Source organism: Dipodomys spectabilis, unplaced genomic scaffold (assembly GCF_019054845.1).
Source record: "Dipodomys spectabilis isolate Male_0828 unplaced genomic scaffold, ASM1905484v1 ptg000002l, whole genome shotgun sequence".
NCBI classification, from domain to species: domain Eukaryota; kingdom Metazoa; phylum Chordata; class Mammalia; order Rodentia; family Heteromyidae; genus Dipodomys; species Dipodomys spectabilis.
Genome location: NW_024870679.1, coordinates 21,107,729 through 21,113,233, shown reverse-complemented (window position 1 = coordinate 21,113,233; position 5,505 = coordinate 21,107,729). Strand labels below are relative to the sequence as shown.

The window sequence follows — 5,505 nt, the reverse complement described above, 5'->3', positions numbered from 1 at the left end:
TCGGCCTGGATCCAGAAGCTCCATGCCTTTAGTATTTGGATTCTGTATCCATTGATGTAAGCATTGCCAATATTATTGGTGCCCATTGTACAGGCAAGAAAACAGAGCTTTTAACATAGATCAGGCTACTTTCCAGACATCTCCATAGGGAATGCTGGGATAATAAACAGACATGCTCTGACTCCTTTGTTCGTCCTGCAAGTGCTTGTGGGAATTTGCTTTATGGTCTCAATGAGGATCATTGGTTCATTAATTTTCACCACAGACATTATTGAAATCCATTAATTGTCTGTGTTCTAAATGCCACTGTGGTTGATTTTTTTTCCCTTGCCAAACCAGACAACAAGAGTTAGTGATGGGGGGATCACCCATTGGGGCCCAGAAAACCTGGATTCTTATTTTATCTGGCTATTATTAAATAGGGGAGTGGGTGCAAGAAGTCACAGCCACAGAAGCCCCCCTTTCTTTCTCTGTGACTTGTAGATCAAGACTTGGATTCCTTCAGTCCTTGAAGTCTGTATACACAAGAAAGAGGACTTTTTTTTATTTGTAGTATGTTTCAGTCTCTCTAACTTTAGATCTACTCAGGTAAAATGATCAATAAAGGCCACCTTAGCTTAGCTTAGTAAAGAACTAGGTTGTTCTTTCAGGTTTATTGCCTTGTTGGTTTCTAGTCTATCTATCTATCTATCTATCTATCTATCTATCTATCTATCTATCTATCTATCTATTATCTACCTATCTATTATCTACCTATCTATTATATATATATATATATATATATATATATATATATATATATATCTTGTATGTATGTATGTATGTATGGCAGTATCTGTCTATCATCTGTCAATCTGGCCTGCTTTTGGTGTAAAGTGATATATTGTTTTAGGTAGTGATGGCAAATAGCTTTCATTTTGTATGCTCCTCAGATCAGTGAGAAGTGGCTTTTAGGAGCTCCATGTTAAGGTCTTTGAGACCAAGTTGTAAGGTGTGTGGGAGGGTGATTGATTAATCATGTCTGCCACGGGCAGGGGCAAGTACCTATTGTAGTACTACAAAATGGGAAAGATGGAAATGCCTAAAAGTAGAGCAGAGCATTTGGCTGCCTCCCACTCTATTCAGTACGATGGCAATAGGATGCTTCAAATATGTTTTCAGACAATGACGATATGCCAAAAAGCTTGTAGAGCTGACAGGTGGGATCAGGTGGAAGGTGGAGGGAAGGAACGATAGTGGGAAAATGAGACCAGCCTTCTCAGAGTCACGGAGTGGGGGGCAGGGGGGCATTGAATGAACAATGATGGCTCATGGCCTTTGATGGCAAAGGCACATTCACCGGCTGTAGGGGCTCCCTGCCCAGATGGACGCACTGTACTGTGAAGGAACACGCTGTGCTCCCTGGCTGGCACGAGGGCCCAGCCCATCAGCTTCCCCTGGCTGCGCACAGAGGGCCCTGACACTTTCTCACTGGCACCCTGAAGCTTCTGCCCCAAGCAGATGCCTGGGCTTCATGTTCACACAGCCTTGTTGTGGGGCCATCATTTTTCTCTCCACTTGGGAGGCAGCATGGCCACCTTGAGCATATGCTTGAGCATTCTCTCATCGGATCCTAGAGAAGGCTGCCTGGGTGGGGACGGCCTGGAGTCTGAATCCCCTACTGTTTGTAAGGAACTATATCTACCCTTTGCAAAAGCATCCATGTTGCCTAAATCACAGGCACACATTGTCGTGAGTCTGTGCGGCATTTCCTCAAGCCCTCTGGCTATGCGCCTCCAGAGGAGGGACTGGCCTGGCTCTAGATGCTGAGGGATCATCCCCAGCACTTTCACCTCAAACACACCTGCATTTAACTGACTGCCACACACACACACACAGCACATGCTTGTCTCTGGGGTGGGCTGCTTGGGGATAAGTGAGGGCCAAAAGGCTAACAGGCAGTCAAGGAGGAGGTCTGGAGCTGAATACCCACCCGCCCCCATGCTGAAAGCGCACCCTGCACCAGAAATCAAACCCAAGAGATTGTTATCTCCAATTAACCAGCAAAAAGCCAGAACTGGAGGTGTGACTCAAGTGGTAGAGCACCAGTTTTGAGCAAAAAACACTAAGAGCACAAGGCCTTGAATTCAATCCCAGTACTGTCCAATTCAAGAAATAAACAAATAAAATACCTCTCATTGTTTTATGTTGTTTTCCCAGGATTTTTATTTACTTATTTATTTTTAGCAATTTGCCTTCTAGTAAGTCCCTTGGGTAAAGACTTTCTCATCTTTTCTATGGTAGCACCTCTCAGCCCCGAGGTATACCTGGTTAAGGTACAAGCTTTCACCTGACTGATCTGGAAGAACACTCTTCACAGGTCTTGACACTAGCACATGACATCCTCTGATAATAAAAGGAACCCAGTTATTACTCACGCTTCTCCTCTACTATACAGCTATTCCTTTCTTCATCACCAGCACCACACATTCCTCTAATCTGGAAACCCATGAAGGGTAAAAGTTGGCAAAACCTGTGTTGGTATATTTACACATCGTGATTGTTGCCAAAGGTTTATGACTTAAATCATGTTTGGTTGATGAATTCAACAAGCATTCAGGAATCCTTACAAAAATCACCTTCTGTACTCCAAAGGGCAAGCATGGCTAGAGTGGGGGTGGGGGGGAGTGTGTGTGGGGGGGGCTGAGGAGGTGAGGGGAGGGGAGGGGAGGGGAGGCATTCAGCTTGGTTTGAACAATGAATACCTCATCTCATCTTCTCTTGCTTGCTTTCTTTGAAACAGAAACTTTTTTTCCTCTTAATATATATAGATATTTTTATTGTAAAGATGCTGTACAGAGCGTTTACAGTTACAGGAGCAAGGTAATGAGTCCATTTCCTATGGAGCACTGTTACAACCTCCTTTGTTTTTCTCCTACCATCCCTTCTCTCCCCACCTTCCCCCCCCCCCAAAGTTGTAAAGTTTATTTTGAACAAATTGTCTTGTACATCTCATTATTACAATGGGTCATCCTGAGTCCTTACTTCAGCATTTTGTTATTTCCTTTCCCCTTCCCAAATTAGAAAAATGTGTAGACAAGATGCAAGACACCAGAATCAAATACAGTGACAACAGGGGTTGTACAATGGGGGAAGAGCACAGAAACAAACAAACAAAATTATATAGTACATTATAAGTGCATTAAAAAGAACAGCAACAAAGATAAAAACCTCTTGTGTCCCTATCTTGGGGCTCATTTTGCTTAGCATCAGCTTATATGGTCATATGTACATAGCTTTTGACTTCTTCTGCTTGTCCTAGACATATATTAGTTATCGCAGATAAGGGAAACCATGGGACCTATGTTTCTTTGAGTCTGGCTTGCTTCACTTAATATAATTTTTTCCAAGTCTTTCCAGGAAACAGAAACTTCACCTCCAACATCTGCTGGTTTATAACCAGCTTGCCTTTGACTGATTTTTGTAAAGCTCCCTAACTTAAGATGCCATTGAAGTCTAGGATTAAGGATTTCGTAGTCAACTTCAACTGACCCTGTCTTTCTTCTCCGGGCAGTGTGTCCATTGTAAAATATGTCAGAAAATGCCCTTAGATAATCTAATCAGAAAACAAAAGAAAATCAATTTTATTGAGATTTATAGAACTTATAACATCTTGTGACTAGGCAATTAGATCAAATATCTACCATCTGGCCACATACATGAATCCTTCACCCACTGGGAGATGTACCCACCAGTCTGTGAACACCTATCATTCACTAAATGAGTTTTCTGAAGGTTCATGTTAGAAGGTTCATGCAAGATATAGTCTTTTCTTTTTAGTCAGCTTGTTTTTTGTCTTTAATATGGTCAGACTCCTTGTCTCAATATCTTGTCTCTTGGTTTAGCTGGCCGTGATATTAGGAGACAAACTTGAATTGGTAGACATTCTATGGGTTTATTACCCATCTATCTACAAGTCACAGTCAGACCCACTGTGGATTTCTCTGACTTCTCTCTCTTCTTTCAGGCACAAGCTCTTTCATACTATAAATATACTCAATGCTACCATCAGGAAGAAGAAATTCTGACATGAATTCAACAAGCATTTATTTAGTATCTGCTATCTTCCAGGCATCTTTCCAGACTCAGGGTCTCCCACAGATTCTCAGAGAGACTTCAGAAGTGAATTAAAGTGTAAAATGATTCTAGTGCTAGGTAACTAGCAAGAATTAGGCTCAGCGGGGGATACAATGGAAGGCTGAGACATTTCCTCCATTGAGACACTTGAGGTGTGGGACAGAGAAGCCTCTAAACATTGGCATAGAGTTGGGGTGAAAGTTGAAACACAGAGATCTTACACATACTCATATCTGCTGCTAGCTGGTCCTAAGATCACTGTCTTCCCAGTCCAGGAGAGACAAGCATCTGCAGATGGGTTGAGCTTTGCAAGTTCCCGGGAGATAAGGAGGACAACATATTGTCAGAACTTAATGCTTCACGGTGGGGGCTTTGTCTATCCATATGTCCCTGGACAGAGGCCATTTTCTCCAGGACAATCCCAACCAGGAAACCAATAGAGGTTTTCTTCAATAAAAGTTACATTTTAGAAATACCTTAAAGCTGAGCACCAATGACTCACATCTGTAATCCTAGCTATTTAGGATGCTGAGATCTGAGGATCTCAGTTCAAAGCCAGCCCAGGCAGGAAAATTTGTGAGAACTTTTATCTCCAATTAGTTACCAAAAGGCCAGAAGAGGAGCTGTGACTCAAGTGGTAGAGTGCTAGCCTTGAGCACAAAAGCTCAGGAACAGTACCTAGGTTCTGAGTTCAAATCCCAAGGACCCCTCTATCCTGCCCTCCAAAACACTTCAAATTTTGGGGGAATAAAAGTCAATACAAGTGATAAAAGAGTCAGAGACTGGTGGCTCACATCTATAATTCTAGCTACTCAGGAGGCTAAGATCTGAGGATCATAGTCTAAAGCTAACCTGGGCAGGAAAGTCAATGAGATTCTTATCTCCAATTAACCATCAAAAAGCCAGAAGAGGAGCTGTGGTTCAAGAGGTAGTGTGCTAGTCTTAAGCAGAAAAGCTCAGAGAGTGCTTGCTTCAGCAGCATATACACTAAAATTGGTACAATACAGAGAAGATTAGCATGGCACTTGTGCAAGGATGACATGTAAATTCATGAAGTGTTCCATATTTTTGTTAGAAAATGGAAAGACTTGGAAAAAATTACATTAAGTGAAGTAAGCCAGACCCAAAGAAACATAGGTCCTATGGTTTTCCTTATTTGCAATAACTAGTATATGTCTAAGATAATCGTACCAGGCAAGCAGAAAAGGTCAAAAGCTATGTGCATATGACCATATAAGATGATGCTAAGAGAAATGAACCACAAGATAGGGACATAAGAGGCTTTTTCTTTGTCACTGTTGTTTTTAATGTATATATAATGTACTATGTGATTTTTTTTGTTTCTTTTGTATGTCCTTCCCCCATGGTATAAACCCTGTTGTCACTGTA

At 41.9% G+C, this 5,505-nt stretch overlaps 1 non-coding gene across 1 annotated transcript; it reads left to right on the top strand.

The window, feature by feature from the left end:
- The first annotated feature begins 5,079 nt into the window (after positions 1 to 5,079).
- On the top strand, positions 5,080 to 5,186 carry LOC122113121. Its single transcript, XR_006148383.1, has one exon. It is a non-coding gene; the product is annotated as a U6 spliceosomal RNA (small nuclear RNA).
- Positions 5,187 to 5,505: the final 319 nt, after the last annotated feature.